The 17,145-nt window shown below is 47.5% G+C and overlaps 1 long non-coding RNA gene across 1 annotated transcript in view; it reads right to left on the bottom strand.

Annotated features, from left to right (window-relative positions):
• Window positions 1-597: 597 nt before the first annotated feature.
• LOC135271939 (uncharacterized) overlaps window positions 598-17,145 on the bottom strand; it is a 56,048-nt gene continuing 39,500 nt past the window's right edge. Inside the window, exons 2-3 of the long non-coding RNA XR_010340065.1 lie at window positions 2,587-2,666; window positions 598-2,115 (exon numbers count right to left, since the gene is read on the bottom strand). This is a non-coding gene — a long non-coding RNA (uncharacterized LOC135271939). The remainder of the gene's footprint in view (window positions 2,116-2,586; window positions 2,667-17,145) is intronic.

Here is a 17,145-nt window from a genome sequence, read left to right as displayed (position 1 = left end):
TCCCCCAACAAGTCAGTTGAGAGAGCAAAAGAGCAGGCCCTTATCCCACCAAGATAAGCGCCCCCGGCAAAAAACAAAACAAAACAAAATGTAAGGATGCAGTTCTCCCTGTTGCCTTCACGTTCTCAGCTAAAGACCTGTGGGGACCAGAGTGAGGCTGAGGGTGCCATGGAGGCAGAATGCCATACAACTGTGGGGCCTGCATGTGGCTCCGAGAAACCGAAGCCTACTGGGGCTCAGCTCCTCTGGGAAGCAGCCGAGGGGGTGCCCTGTCCTGGCAGGACCGTGGCTACAACTCCCCCCACAGCCTTGCCCCCCTCACCCTCACCCGCTGTCACACATGCTCACTGCCCTGCCAAGTCCCCGGGACTCCCTTGTCATTTGGAGGTAACCAAGTTCTCATGCTGTGATCCAATCATTTCCCTAGGGGAGTAAGGGACTTCAAGAAGACCATGGACAGGTGCTATTACACAACTTCTTCACTGTAATTCTCCTGCCAGTACTTTCTCACTGTTTAAAAATCAATGAGGAGGAGGTACTGTATTAGTCCGTTTTCACACTGCTGATAAAGACATACCCAAAACTGGGCAATTTAGAAAAGAAAGAGGTTTATTGGACTTACAGTTCCAGATAGCAGAGGAAGCCTCACAATCATGGCGGAAGGCAAGGAGAAGCAAATCACGTCTTCCATGGATGGCAACAGACAAAGAGGGAGTTACTGGCCAAGGAAATTCCCCTTATAATACTATCAGATCTCATGAGGCTTAATCACTATCACCAAAACAACCTGGGCAAGACCTCCCTTCATGATTCAGTTTCTTCCCACCAGGTCCCTCCCACAACATGTGGGAATTCAAGATGAGATGTGGGTGGGAACACAGCTAAACTACATCGGGTACCAAGGAGAAAACCCAGGGAGCAGCCGAGGGGCCAGCAGGGGAGAGAATGAGAGGAGGGTGAAGGGCAAGTCCAGGCCCAGGAGTGTGGGTCCCAGGCAGTGGCAGCCCCAAATGCAGGGAACAGGCTCTCCCCTCCTCCCAGCCCCTCTGCTTGCCACCAAAAGGCTGACTCTCTGAAAACCAAGCTCACAGTGACCAGTGGGTGGGCTGGAAGCTTCCTGCAGGTTGAAAGCACAGAGGAGAGAAGAGGTCTCGGGAGCATGAACCAAGTGGGGCTGGCGGGGCCTGGGGTCATGGCATGTGATTCATGTGGCCAGGGTCCCACCTCCCTGTCAGAGTGCAGGGCAACCAACTGGTCTCTGGGTCAGGATGCTGCCTCACCACGCACCATTGCACACCCCTTCCAGAAAGAGGCCTGTAGCTACCTGGATTCTCATCCAGCAGAAAGAATGTGGACTTCAGTGTATGAAAGTCTTTTCCTCAGTCTGTTCAGGTAGACGTATCACTGGTGGTCCAAGATGCTGATCAAAACAGAGCTTCCACCTCAGCCTTGACCAATGACTGAGGTTCTGATAATGTTACTGTCTATGGCACCATCACAGGCCAAAATTCATAGCAATGTTTTGTTGAATCTAATTTTTGTTACACTGCATATTTTTTGAAATAAATGCATATTTTCACAGACACTGAGTTAATTCCATAAACACCTGTGAGTGCCAGCAGGGGTGCTATGAGCAGAAGCCATTGGAGAGATGAAGGCTCCTGCTGCTGGGAGACTCGCCAGACAGAACCCATGTGCTATGTGTTGGGTGAGGGGAGTCCAGGAAGGTTTCGCCCAGGAAAGGACGTTGAGCAGGGATGGGGGAGGAGAGGGCCAGGTGGGATTTGCTGGGAAGATAAGAGAAAGGCAGTGCAGAAAGAGGAAATAACTCCTGCAAAGACCAAGATCTTAAAGAATTAAACTAAGGAAGTGCCAACATAAATAGAGGATGTGGGAAATATGAGACCCATTAAAGGAGAGTGAATTCCAAAGGCTTCCATAATGGGGGCTAAGGAGCTGAGGCCTTCAGCATGACCCCCTGTGAGGGAGCAAAAGGTGGCGTCACCAGTGAAGACTTGGAAGTGGTTGGAGGAGCAGGCTGCAGGAAGGAAGTGAGTTCCGTCTTGACTGTGTCTGCTGGACATTCCAAAGCTGCTGTCTGCTAGGTGAGTTCATCTGGAGACCAGGAAGCAGGGTCAGCGGTAAAAAATAATAATAATAATTAATTAATTAAAATTTTTTTACAATTCCTAGTGTGTGAGTTACTCGGAAAGAGCATCTGCAAAATTAGCAGAGAGCAGAGCCATGTGGAGCACACATTTCCTACAGAGTTTGTAGGGTAAAAATACATAGGAGGTGGGTGCAGACAGGGAAGATGTGGTTGCAGAGACTGATGAAGAGCAGACATTGCAAGAAAGAGCAAGGGACACGTGGACCCGCAAGCATTATCACTGCAAGCTGTGAGCGAAGCACTTTCTGGATGCCACATGCTTTGTCTGTAAGGCCTCTTCAGTCTTCCCAAAGTCTCTGTGCAGTTACTTGCTCTCTTCCTCATTTTGTAGATGAGAAAAAGAAGTCTCAGAGCTGGTCAGTGATGAGTTCAAAATCACACAGCTCTTACCTGGTGGAGCTGCTGTTGGAACTTACCGCAAAACACATGCTCCTTCCACTCTGCTGGGCAGCACCACCTTTGTCACAGAAGAACAGGAAGGTCACACCTTCAGATTCTGGAAAGAGAAGAGGCAAGAGGCGTGACTGTCACCTGCCTGCAGGAGAGCAGTTTCAGTGGAGTTTGGGAAGTTGGAGCCAGGTTGCACTGACTAACTGAGAGGCTGGACGGGGAGCGACGTAGGCCAGGCCAGCTTCTCTTGCCAGAAAGAAGCTCAACTGTGACTTGAGACAGGCCTCACTCAGGCTTCGCAGCAAGGGCATTTTCACTTTCTCTTTTTTTTTTTTTTTTTCCTGTTGGTGTTTTAAGCTTGTGCATGCTCATAATCTGTGGGGGAAAGAGTCAAAGAAGGAAACATGGAGGACTCGGGAAAGTAAGAAGTTAAATAAAGGAAAGAACAAAGTACTCAAGAGGAAAGAGGTGAAGGTGTCAAGATGGAGAAGGAGCAATTATCCCCAGACGAGAGGGCAGCACGTTTGCTTCAGAGACCTGAGAACAGCAAGGAAGGGCATTTGTGGGCTTGGGGCCAGGAAGCTGAAGGACTCCTCTTCTAACCTAGGGAAGGACGTGCATGCCAGCAGGGGCTGAGATGGGGCAGTGGGAAGAGGGACTGAAGGAGCATGGTAACAGCAGAACTGCATGCCCAGCCGAGCCCTGTGTGCCCCCCAGCAGAAGGCCTCACACTGGTCCTTGAACCAGTCACATAACTCTCCTGTCTTCTTGGCCAGCCTCAGCTGCAGGTGAGCAGGAGGAGAGAGCAGACGGCTCTACGGGTTCACAGCTGAGCACTGGCAGAAAGTCAAGGGGAGAGGGACTGGCAGGGGCTGGAATGACCTTCAGAAGACATTTACGAGAAGAAAGGCATGTTGCAATGTCTGTTGCAATGGGAATTGGCAAGACCTTTATACCACCAAGCATCTAAGGGTGCAGTTTTGAATCATGTCAAGATAGTTCTACTTGGAGCTTTGTTTAAAGGTTTCCTAATCTTCTCCCCCATCCGCCTCTCTTTCAACACATAGTAGATAAACGCTAAATAGACAAACGTCCCACTTAGCCTCAGTAACAGAGGAAACCCAAGCTGTAGTGTCATCTAAGATGCACAGAGGAAAAATGTGAAATGTCCATACGCACAGGCAGTGCTCAGTCCCCAAGTGCGGCCTGGGTCCCTGATGCCATTCCTCTCCAGAATGGCAACTCCTCCTTTGGGGCTCTGCGTCCTCGGAGCTGTCTTCTTCCACATTCTTCTCCTCCCAGCAGTCTTTGTTCCCTTATCTGTCCCAGGACTTGAGAGGCTGAAGCCCTCCAAAATTCTAGCAGTTTATGGGCCCTCCTCCTCCTTCAGCAGCTGCTCTGTAGCCATTTCTTCTGCATCCTCATAAGACACTATAAGAAAGGGTGCACCCGGCCCCAGAGTGCTGGGTTACTGAGCCCTTCCTAGCTTCCAGATGGATGGCAAGCCCGGGGCTGTCAGCAGGGGCATGGGCCGGGAACAGACAGAAAACAACAAAAAAGAACGTCACCTTTTGGCCATCGTCCCAGAGTCTTGCACCTCATCACCAGTCTTATTAACCATTCGGTCCAAAATATTACCTTAAAAAAATGTGATGAAAGTAAGCCACTCTTTAAAAATCATGCAGCTGTCACTATGGAAAACAGTATGGTGGTTCCTCAAAATATTAAACACAGAATTACCATCTGATCCAGCAACTCAACTCCATTTCTAGGCATATATACAAAATAACTGAAAGCAGGATCTCAAACAGACATTCATACGCCCGTGTTCATGGTAGCATCGTTCACAACACACAAGAGGTAGAAACAACCCAGTGTCCATCGATGCATGAACAGATAAGCCAATTGTGATATAGACATGCAATGGAATATTATTCAGCCTTAAAAAGGAGGGTCATTCTGACACATGCTGCTACATGGATAAACCTTGAGGTCATTATGCTACCTGAAATAAGCCAGTCACAAAAGGACAGATGCTGTTTCATTCCACTTATATGAGATACCTAGAGTAGTCCAATTCCTAGAGACAAAGTAGAATGGCGGTTGCCAGGGCCTGAGGGCAGGGGGAAATGGGGAATTGTTTAATGAGTACAGTTTCAGATTTTCAAGATGAAAAGACTTCTGTGGATAAATGGTGGTGACGATTGCACAGCAATGTTCAATGAACTTAATGCCACTGAACTGTACACTTAAAAATGGTTAACATGGTACATTCCATGTGGTGTGTACTTTACCACAATAAAAAGATTTTTAATCACACAAATGCTTTCTTCTTCCGTATTCCAGGATCAGCAGCCACACTTCTGCCCCAAGGAGTGAAGCAGAGTAGAGAGCTCACCCGCTGCCTGGGACCTGATGAAAGACCCAAGCAGACAAGGGCCCCCTGTGGAACCGTGGACGCAGACCTGCCTCCCTTTCCGGCAGCAGCCAGGACCCCTGACTCTGGATGCAGGGTCGCCGCCAGCGTCCTGTGACAGCAGCCACGCGCTGCGCAGCCCGGGCAGACTGCTCTCACTCCGCGCTCCTCTACTGGACCCCGCGCAGCTCTCCTGCGCAGTGGCCAGGCTACCTTCCCAGTCTCCGTCAAAGACACAAATTATCGAAATTCTGCCGCTACTCCAGACATAAGCGAACGTGAGGGGTCTGGGAGCCTCCGCCCCTGGAAGGAGCGCGCGGTGCCATTGTTGGATGGGGCCGCAGGGTCGGGCAGAAGAGGCAGCTCGGAGGAGGGCGCGGCCCGAGCGGGGCGCAGCAGGCAGGCTGGGCTGGGACCGCTGGCGCTCTCCCCGGGAGGTTCCACGGCCTCCCCGCAGCGCCCTCTGCCGGCCAAGCCCAGAGCGGGTGTGCGCGCCCCCGGGGCCCAGAAGCTGTCCCTGCTGGGCCTGGGACGCGCAAATGAGAAACCCAACTCTCCCGAGGCACTGGGCTTCTTGCAGGTATTTTTTTACCCCTCTTCAAAAGGCCAGGATGTCTTAGATCTGGGCACCGCGTTTCTGGTGTCCCTCTGAATCGACCAGTGAATGAACCCATTTCCAGGAAGCTGAGTAGTGCAAAATGCGAAAGAGTGAACCCAGCGGGAGTAGAGAAGGGCGTTCCAGAAGAGGGCCCCATGGGCGAACGCTTGGGGGTGTGAGGCGCTGGGCCCACTGTGTAGGCCTGGCTTCTTTCTTCCCTAAAAAGTCCTTGCGCAAAGAAGTCAGTAACCACGGCGGAAAGGCTTGCCCGGCCGGGCTCTCCGCTGCCTGCACCAAGCTCCGGACCCCGCGCTACCCTCTTCATCCTGCTCGCAGCTTCGGGGCCACCTCGGGCCAGGACCCGGCCCTGTGGACCTCATCGGCTCACAGTGGTCACCGAGACGCTCGCAGCGCCCGGGTCCTGCTCACCTCCAGCTTCCTCCGCTTTCTGAATGCCCCACCCTGATGCCCTCCGTACCAGGCCTCACTTCAGGTCACCGATCTCACCTCCGTGGCGGCTTCCTGTCCTGGCCCGCTGGAACTCCGTGGCCCTTTTCTTAAAGCACTGCCTTGGAGACGCCCTCAAGGCCCTGGCCCCTGGTTCAGCCCCTCACCCTCGCGTCCCTCCTGCGCTCTGCTGCCTCTCCTGGGCCGCTGGAGGTGTTGGGAGAGGGTGGCTTTGTGCACTGTGACCCCGGCATCCTCAGGTGGACCCACGGCAGCTGGAAGCGAATGCCCCTGCAGCCCCGCGCCTCCCACTCTCCCACTCGACTCCTCACACCCACCCCTCTCCTCAGCCTCCCAGCACCTCTTGGGCTCACTGCAGGGTGATGGCCTTGCTTCTGTCACCATGAGAAGGCAGGGGTCAAAGGATCAGGGGATCGCCACAGGCCGCCTCCGACACCCCGCCCGTGTGTGCCATCTCCTGCCCCTGTGCCCCGGTCCTGTCCTAAGACCTTCCCAAGAGCCCTCTGGGCCAGCCCCCTCCCTCGGCCGTCTACTCAGCCACCAGCAACGCACTCACCTCCAACTTCCCCCTCCTCTAGGTTATTCCAATGAAGGCCAAGTCCAGTAGGGGTTCTCCACTTTACAAAGGCCGCATCAGGCCCCACACCCCTCTCCCCAGCAACCTCCCCCTTTCCCCGCTCCTGTTTCTCTGTCACGCCCTGACACATTCACCTTTACCCCAGCACTCCACCAAAACCACTCCGACATCGTCAGTGTCACTTATCCTGCTTGCCCTGCGGCGCTCTCCGTGTACTGGGCACTGCTAATAATTCCCACCTTGCAAGGCTTTCCCACACCATGGTCTCCCCAGCCCCTCAAGCCTCCCCACAGCTTCTGTCGCCCAGGGGAGCCCAGCTTCAGGGCGGTCTCTGTCCCTCTGGAGGCACGCTCCTGCCCCGAGGATTTCACCCACCCTCACTGTTTAAAAGCCACATTTCCACCTGCGAGTTATGAAGGAACAGCCCTGTCCCAGCCAGCTTCTCACACCAGCTCGCACTCACCTTTCCTGTAGTCTACCAGACAGCTCCTCCCAAGTGCCAAACCTTAAACTGAAAACACAAAGGGCAAACTCCCGATTCCCCTCATTTAAAAAAAAAAAAAATGTCTGATCTAGGATCCAAGATGGCCGAATAGGAACAGCTCTGGGCTGCAGTTCCCAGTGAAATGCAGAGGGTGAGTGATAACTGCATTTCCAAGTGAATTTTTACTGCCCACAGACCAGGAGATTCCCAGGCGGAAAAGCACTGAGTCTCCAGCATGGCTGTTTCAGCCGGCACAGTGGGCCTCCGCACAAAAACTCACACAAATCCCTGCGCCATTTCAACTGGCAACTCGAATGCCTGGGAGACAGAGTTGCCCATTAGACTGATAAAAGGGGGCCAAAACAGGGAGCCAGGTGAGCTGGCTCAGCTGGTCCCACTCCCACAAAGACCAGCAATCTGAAACGCTCTGGACTGAGAGTTTCACAGCAAGCACAGCTGGACCCTGGAAGGTCCAGCTCTGTGGGGGGAAGGGCGTCCACCATTACCCAGGCAGTCCACCACTACTGAGGCAGTCCACCATTACCAAGGCAGTCCACCACTACTGAGGCAGTCTGCCATTACTGAGGCAGTCCGCCATTACAGATGCAGACTGCCATTACCTAAACAAAGCTGCAACTAGGCTACCTCCTTGCTGGGCAGGGCATCTCTGAAAAAAGGGAGCAGAATGGCAGGAACTTATAAATAAAACCCCACCTTCCTGGGAAAGAGCACCTGGGATAAAAAGGTGGTTATGAGTTCCACTGCAGCAGACTTAAATGTACTTGCCCAGCAGCTCTGAACACAACAGTGGAGCTCGCAGTTCAGCAGTTGAGCTCCTATAAGGGACAGACTGTCTCCTCAAGCAGCTCGACCGACCCCCATATAACCAAAGAGACACCTCATAAAGGAGAGCTCAGGCTGACATCTGGCAGGTATCCTTCTGGGACAAAGATAACAGAAGAAGAAACTGGCAGCAACCGTTACTGTTCTGCAGCCACTGCAGGTGATCCCTAGGCAAGCAGGGTCTGGAGTGGACTTCAGCAGTCCTACAACAAGGGGGCCTGACTGTTAGAAGGAAAACTAAGGAACAGAAAGAAAGAACTTCATCAGCAACAAAAAGGACATCTACTCAGAGACCCCATCTGAAAGTCACCAACTACAAAGACCACAGGGAGATAAATCCACAAAGATGGGAAGAAACCAGTGCAAAAAGGATGACAATACCCAAAACCAGAATGCCTCTCCTCCTCCAAGGGATCACAACTCCTCTCCAACAAGGGAACAAGGCTGGATGAAGAATGAGTCTGATGAATTGACAGAAACAGGCTTCAGAAGGTGGGTAATAACAAACATCTCTGAGCTAAAAGATCATGTTCTAACTCAATACAAAGAAACTAAGAACCTTGAAAAAAGGTTTGATGAAATGCAAATGAGACTAAACAGCTTAGAGAGGAATATAAATGAACTGATGGAGCTGAAAAACACAGCACAAGAACTTCGCGAATCATACACAAGTTCCAATAGCTGAATCGACCAAGCAGAAGAAAGGATATCAGAGATTGAAGATCAACTCAATGAAATAAAATGAGAAGGCAAGATTAGAGAATAAAGAGTAAAAAGGAATGAACAAAGCCTCCAAGAAATATGGGATTATGTGAAAAAATTAATCTACATTTGATAGGTGTACGTGAATGTGACGGAGAGAATGAATCCAAGCTGGAAAATACTCTTCAGGATATTATCTAGGAGAACTTCCCCAACCTAGCAAGGCAGGCCAACATTCAAGTCCAGGAAATACAGAGAACACCACAAAGATATTCCTCAAGAAGAGCAACACCAAGGCACATAATCATCAAATTCACTAGGGTTCAAATAAAGGAAAAAATGCTCAGGGCAGCCAGAGAGAAAGCTCGGGTTATCAACAAAGGGAAGCCCATCAGACTCACAGCATATCTCTCAGCAGAAACCCTACAAGCCAGAAGAGAGTGGGGGCCAATATTCAACATTCTTAAAGAAAAGAACTTTTAAGCTAGAATTTCATATCCAGCCAAACTAAGCTTCATAAGCAAAGGAGAAATAAAATCCTTTATGAACAAGCAATTTGCTCGGAGATTTCATCACCACCAGGACTGCTTTACAAGAGCTCCTGAAAGAAGCACTAAACATAGAAAGGAACAACCAGTACCAGCCACTCCAAAAATGTACCAAATGGTAAAGAGCATCCACACAATGAAGCAAATGTGTCAATTAACCAGCAAAACAACCAGCTAGCATCAAAACGGCAGGATCAAATTCACACATAACAATATTAACCTTAAATGTAAGTGGGCTAAATGTCCCAATCGAAAGACACAGACTGGCAAATTGGATAAAAAGTCAAAACCCATTGGTGTGCTGTAACCAGGAAACCCATCTCACATGCAAGGATACACATAGGCTCAAAATAAAGGGATTGAGGAAGAACTACCAAGCAAATGGAGAGCAAAAAAAAAAACAGGAGTGGCAATCCTAGTCTCTAATAAAGTAGACTTTAAACCAACAAAGATCAAAAGAGACCAAGAAGGACATTACATAATGGTAAAAGGATCAATGCAACGAGAAGAGCTAACGATTCTAAATATATATGCACCCAATACAGGAGCACCCAGATACGTAAAGCAAGCTCTTAATGACCTACAAAGAGACTTAGACTCCCACACAATAATAGTGAGAGACTTTAACACTCCACTGTCAATATTAGACAGATCAATGAGACCGAAAATTAACAAGGATACCCAGACCAAGCAAACCTAATAGGCATTTACAGAACTCTCCACCCCAAATCCACAGAATATATATTCTTCTCAGCACCACATCACACCTACTCTAATATTGACCACGTAATTGGAAGTAAATCACTCCTCAGCAAATGCAAACAACGGAAATCATAACAAACAGTCTCTCAGACCACAGTGCAATCAAATTAGAACAGAGAATTCAGAAACTAACTCAGAACTGCATAACTTCATGGAAACTGAACAACTGGCTCTTGAATGTTGACTGGATAAACAATGAAATGAAGGCAGAAATAAAGATGTTCTTCGAAACCAACGAGAATGAAGACACAATGTACTTGAATCTCTGGGACACATTTAAAGCAGTGTCTAGAGGAAAATTTATACCAATAAATGCCCACATGAGAAGCAATGAAAGATTTAAAATTGAAACCCTATCATCAAAATTGAAAGAGCTAGAGAAGCAAGATCAAAAAAACTCAAAGGCAAGCAGAAGACAAGAAATAACTAAGATCAGAGCAGAACTGAAGTAGATAGAGACACAAAAAACCCTTCAAAAAATCAATAAATCCAGGAGCTGATTTTTTGAAAAGATCAACAAAATAGACAGACCACTAGAAAGATTAATAAAAAAGAAAAGAAAGAATAATCACATAGATGCAATAAAAAATGATAAAGCGGATATCACCGCAGATTCCACAGAAATACAAACCACCATCAGAGATTATTATGAACAACTCTATGCACATAAACCAGTAAACCTGGAAGAAATGTATAAATTCCTGGACATTTGCACCCTCCCAAGCCTAAACCAGGAAGAGGTTGAAACCCTGAATAGACCAATGACAAGGGCTGGAGTTGAGGCAGCAATTAATAGCCTACCAACCAAAAAAAGCCAAGGTCCAGATGGGTTCACAGCCGAATTCTACCAGACATACAAAGAAGAGCTGGTACCACTCCTTCTGAAACTATTCCAAACAGTACCAAAAGAGAGAATCCTCCCCAAATCTTTTTTATGAGACCAACATCATCCTGATACCAAAACCCAGAAGAGATTCAACAAGAAAAGAAAACTTCAGGCCAATATCTATCATAAACAGAGATGCAAACATCTTCAATAAAATACTGGCAAACCAACTGCAGCACATCAAAAAGCTTATCCGATCAAGCAGGCTTCATCCTGGGGATGCAAGGCTGGTTCAACATATGCAAGTCTATAAATGTAATTCACCACATAAACATAACCAAAGCCAAAAACCACATGATTATCTCAATAGATGCAGAGAAGGCCTTCGACAAAATTCAACAGCCCTTTATGCTAAAAACTCTCAATAAACTAGCTGTCAACAGAACGTATCTTAAAATAATAAAAGCTATCTACTACAAACCCACAGCAAATATCATACTGAATGGGCAAAAACTGGAAGCATTCCCTTTGAAATCTGGCACTAGACAAGGATGCCCTCTCTCACCATTCTTATTCAATATAGTATTGGAAGTAGAATTCCTATACAGTAATAACAGACTTAAAGAGAGCCAAATCAAGAATGAACTGCCATTCACAATTGCTACAAAGAGAAAAAAATACCTAGGAATACAACTAACAAAGGATGTAAAGGACCGTTTTAAGGAGAACTACAAACCGCTGCTCAATGAAATAAGAGAGGACACAAACAGATGGAGAAACATTCCATGCTCATGGTTAGAAAGAATCAATATCGTGAAAATGGCCATACTGCCCAAAGTAATTTATAGATTCAATGCTATCCCCATCAAGCTACCAATGACCTTCTTCACAGAACTGGAAAAAAAACACCTTAAACTGCATATGGAACCAAAAGAGAGCCCACATAGCCAAGTCAATTCTAAGCAAAAAGAACAAAGCCAGAGGCATCACGCTACCTGACTTCAAACTATACTACAAGGCTACAGTAATCAAAACAGCATGGTACTTGTACCGAAAAGAGAGATAAACCAATGGAACAGAATAGAGGTCTCGGAGGCAACACCACACATCTACAACCATCTGATCTTTGACAAACCTGACAAAAACAAGCAATGGGGAGAGGATTCCCTGTTTAATAAATGGTGTTGAGAAAACTGGCTAGCCATGTGCAGAAAGCTGAAACTGGACCCCTTCCTGACACCTTACACTAAAATTGACTCCAGATGGATTAAAGACTTAAACATAAGACCTAATACCATAAAAACCCTAGAAGAAAACCTAGGCAAAACCATTCAGGACATAGGCATAGGCAAGGACTTCATGACCAAAACACCAAAAGCATTGGCAACAAAAGCCAAAATAGACAAATGGGATCTAATTAAACTCCAGAGCTTCTTCACAGCAAAAGAAACAACCATTAGAGTGAACCAGCAACCAAGAGAATGGGAAAATAGTTTTGCAATCTACCCATCTGACAAAGACTTACATCCAAAATTTACAAAGAATTAAAACAGATTTACAAGAAAAAAACAAACAACCCCATTCAAAAGTAAGCAAAGGATATGAACAGACACTCTTCAAAAGAAGACATATATGAGGCTAACAAACACATGAAAAAATGCTTATAATCACTGGTCATCAGAGTAATGAAAATCAAAACTACATTGAGATACCATCTCATGCCAGTTAGAATGGAGATCATTAAAAAATCTAGGGCCAGGTGCGGTGGCTCACACCTATAATCCCAGCACTTTGGGAGGCCGAAGCAGGTGGATCATGAGGTCAACACATCAAGACCATCCTGGTCAACATGGTGAAACCCGTCTCTACTAAAAATACAAAAATTATCTGGGCATGGTGGCACATGCCTGTAGTCCTAGCTACTCGGGAGGCTGAGGCAGGAGAATTGCTTAAAGCCAGGAGGTGGAGGGTGCAGTGAGCCAAGATCTCACCATTGCACTCCAGCCTAGGTAACAAGAGTGAAACTCCCTCTCAAAAAACAAACAAAAAAATATCCAGAGACAACAGATGCTGGAGAGGATGTGGAGAAATAGGAACACTTTTACACTGTTAGTGGGAGTGTAAATTAGTTCAACCATATGGAAGACAGTGTGGCAATTCCTCAAGGACCTAGAAATAGAAATTCCATTTGACCCAGCAATCCCATTAGTGGGTATATATCCAAAGGATTATAAATCATTCTATTATAAGGACACATGCACATGAATGTTCATTGCAGCACTGTTTACAATGGCAAAGACTTGGAACCAACCCAAATGCCCATCGATGATAGACTGGACAGAGAAAATGTGGCACATATACACCATGGAATACTATGCAGCCATAAAAAATGATGAGTTCATGTCCTTTGTAGGGACATGGATGAACCTGGAAACCATCATTCTCAGCAAACTGACACAAGAAGAGAAAATCAAACACCGCATGTTCTCACCCATAGGTAGGTGTTGAGCAATGAGAACACATGGACACAGGGAAGGGAGCATCACATACTGAGGTCTGTTGGGGGGGACTAGGGGAGGGACAGTGGGGGGGTAGGGAGTTGGGGAGGGATAACATGTGGAGAAATGCCAGATATAGGTGATGGCAATGGAGGCAGCAAATCACACTGCCATGTGTGTACCTATGCAACAATCCTGCATGTTCTTCATATGTACTCCAGAACCTAAAATGCAATAAAATATATATATTAAAAAAAAAAAAATGTCCACAGACCGGGTGCAGTGGCTCATGCCTTTAATCCCAGAACTTTGGGAGGCTAAGACGGGCAGATCACAAGGGTCAAGAGATCAAGACCATCCTGGCCAACATGGTGAAACCCCCTCTCTACTAAAAATACAAAAATTAGGTGGGCATGGTGGCACGTGCCTGTAATTCCAGCTACTCAGGAGGCTGAGGCAGGGGAATCACTTGAACCCGGGATGCGGAGGTTGCAGTGAGCCAAGATCGCCACTACCCTCCAGCCTGGGCGACAGAGTGAGACTCCATCTCAAAAAAAGAAAGTCCCCTGGGATCTTCTTTGCCTTTCTTTCTGTTGCTTAGATCCAAATTGCATTAGTCATCAACTACCTGTCTTCTCCTCCATCCAAACCCACTGTCAACAAATCCTGCTGGACTTGCCTTCAAGGAAAACCTAGAGAGCAGCCACTTCTCATCACCTCCCTTATGCTCAGCCCAGGACACACCACCACTGTCACTCCCGGAATCCTGGAGCATCCTCCCTCTTCTCCCTGCTTCTGCCCTTACCCGCCCCTCCGCCAGTCTAGTCACAACACAGTAGCTGGAATGGTCTTGTTAAAGTGTAAGTGAAAGTCCACTTCTTTGCTGAAATTCCCTCAATGCCTTTCCATCCCAGAGTCCTAAGATGTCCTTAATGGGCCTTCTCTGCTGGACACTTACCCTCATCCACCCACAGTGGACCCCCAAACTCAAGCCCTCCCCACAAGGCTACCACCATCTCAGGATCTCCACAGCACCATCCCCCTGCTTGGAATGCAGCCCCCAGGTGTCCCCCTCTTGCTCCCGGATGCCTTCAGCTCTCTGCTGGGAGGTTCCTGCACAGCAGACTCCTGCAGGCCATCTTATTTAAGACTGCAGCTCTCCCCCACCTCCCTGCCCTTCTTTTCCTCTTCCTGGCTCTGGGTTTCCAGAACCCTGGCTGCTTTCTCTCATTCAGCATGTCCTGACTTGCTTATTGTCTTTCATTCCTCACTGAACTTGTGCTTCAAGCAAGCAGGGATTTTTTTTAAGAGACAGCGCCCCACTCTGTTGCCCAGACTGAAGTGCAGTGGCTTTTCACAGGTGCGATCATAGCCCACAGCAGCCGCAACCTCCCGGGCTCAAGTGATCCTCCCGCCTCAGCCTCACCAGTAGCTGGGATGACAGGCATTCGCCACCGGCATGCCCGGCTAACTTTCTTCACTGCTAGGTGCCCCTTGCTAAGACCATTGAGGAGGACCTAGTGGATCTTTGCCCATGAAATGCCTGAGGGAATCCTGTCTCCGCCCGCCCTCCCCTCTTTCCTGCCATTTTCATCATGTGTTACTCTTGCTCTGCTCTGCGAGAATCTCTCCAGGTGGAGTCTTTTCTGTCGCTGATTTTGGAGTCCATTTTGGGACTCACCACCCCTAGTGGGTTTTGCTTTAATTTGGGTCACTGTGGACCATTTAGAAATGCTCTAAGAACACTCCCTTGTTCTCCCACTGCTGCTTTTTCCTAATTGCCTACACTGTTTAATCAAAGCTCTGGCCCCTTAACGCCCTCTGAGACACAGGCTGAAATCATGTGAATGTGTTTCTGCCTTCTACAGTAACTATTTGGGTGGGGGCCTTTCATGGTTCTAAGCACTGCTTAGATGACCTGCTGGATGCCTTCTGTGGCCTGTCCACATTTGTGAACTTGATTGACCACCATGGAGCTGGTGGGATTCCATCAATGGGATGTTGGGGCCCCCCCAGAGGCATCCACATGAAATTATTTGAGTTGAAGGAAAGGCCTCCCCACCAAGAGGTGTGTGAACCTTATACCTTACACCTTTCCTTCAGGGTGTTCAGGTAAGAAGCTGACCAGCGGAACGAGGCCTTCTCAGAAGGGAAGTAGGTGATCAACCACATGGGGTGCTTTGGGAGTACCCTCCTCGGCTGACAGATGGCCAAGCTGAGCCCCAGGAAAAGCTGCAGCCTGCTATTCCGTGTGTGCTCTAAAGGAGTTCCAGAAAGCTTTTCCTTTATTCTCTCATAACTGCTTCCTGACCCACCCGTTCCTCCAGCCTCTGGACTTTAGATGTCTTATTCAGTCAGATCTGTAACAATAACAACAAGAGCTAAAATCATCCCGACATTTGCTGTATGCCAATCATTGTTGTCAGGACTTTATAGAAATTAACTCATTTGGTTAGCTCATATCAGCCCAATCAAGTCGTTACTATTGTTTTCCCAGTTTGAAGAGGAGGGAACTGAACTGCAGAGAAGTGAAGACCTGCCCGTGGTCAAGCAGCTGCTAAGGGGCATCCCTGAGACCACAGTTCACTCGTCAGTGGGCAGCAGGAAAAACAGAGAGGGTGAGCACATCTGAGACTTGCACTACCGTGCTGGATCTTTGTATCAAGACCTTGCATAACAATAAGTTGTTTACATGCCAAGCCTAGAAAGGCAACAGGCTGGCCAGGTGCGGTGGCTCACGCCTGTAATCCCAGCACTTTGGGAGGCCGAGGAGGGGGGATCACAAGGTCAAGAAATTGAGACCATCCTGGCCAACATGGTGAAACCCCATCTCTACTAAAAATACAAAAAAAAAAAAATTAGCTGGGCATGGTGGTGCACATCTGTAGCCCCAGCTACTCAGGAGAATTGCTTGAACCCGGGAGGCAGAGGTTGCAGTGAGCCGAGGTCAGCGCCACTGCACTCCAGCCTCGTGCCTGGTGACAGAGTGAGACTCTGTCTCAAAAAAAAAAAAAAAGAAAGGCAACAGGCTCTTCAAAGCCAATCTCTCATTGACCTAATAACCAGAGGGTCTAGCTTGTGCATATAGTAGGTTGCTTAATAAATATTTGTTGGAATAAAGACATTAGAAACATTAGCAGTCTCCTTTGGATTCTGTATGTGTATGTATTTATGTATGCATGTGTACAATGTCTATCTGTATGTACATGTATTGTACATGCTTTCCTGCATGTGCATAATATGCATACACATGCATGCATATACTATATGTACAACATATACGTGTGTGTGTTAATTTGTCAGAAGTAGCCTTTTACAATCAAACTCTACCAAGAGACACATGATTTGCCTAGTAAAGGATTCCCAAACCAGTAGAAAGCCAGTTTTGTTTCCAGTCTTAAAAAAGAAATATAACTGGCATCAATAGGAATTGAGAAGAATAGTCCTCCTCAACAATATCTCATATTAATAGAGGGTAATCTTGAAAAGATCAGACTGATAGATATACCATACCTGTAGTTAAAATTTAGTTCTGTGAAACCTTGTCTTGTAAGTATACCATTTATGGAGTCAGAACATAAAAGATGTTAAAAATAAACCCTTCAGACAGTTAAAAAAAAAAACACCAACTTAAAAATAAATGCTTAGACATTGATTTTGGAAAGACCCTAACAAGGATGATGCAGAAAATCTACAAAACACAGCACCAACTAAATTCAGGTTCAAGGCTGCACACCAATCAACAAGAACTGGTTGGGCATGAAACAGCCATCCCACTTTTACAAAGCTGCACAGAGAGCCCTTAGAAAGCCATGGAGGGTACTCCATATTCCAGTCTGTAAAGACTATGACTCATTAGCATC

The sequence above is a fragment of the Aotus nancymaae genome, unplaced genomic scaffold, assembly GCF_030222135.1.
Source record: "Aotus nancymaae isolate 86718 unplaced genomic scaffold, 86718_ANA_hifiasm-v0.15.2.pri h1tg000099l, whole genome shotgun sequence".
Classification (NCBI taxonomy): domain Eukaryota; kingdom Metazoa; phylum Chordata; class Mammalia; order Primates; family Aotidae; genus Aotus; species Aotus nancymaae.
This window is presented reverse-complemented; position numbering and strand designations above follow the sequence as displayed.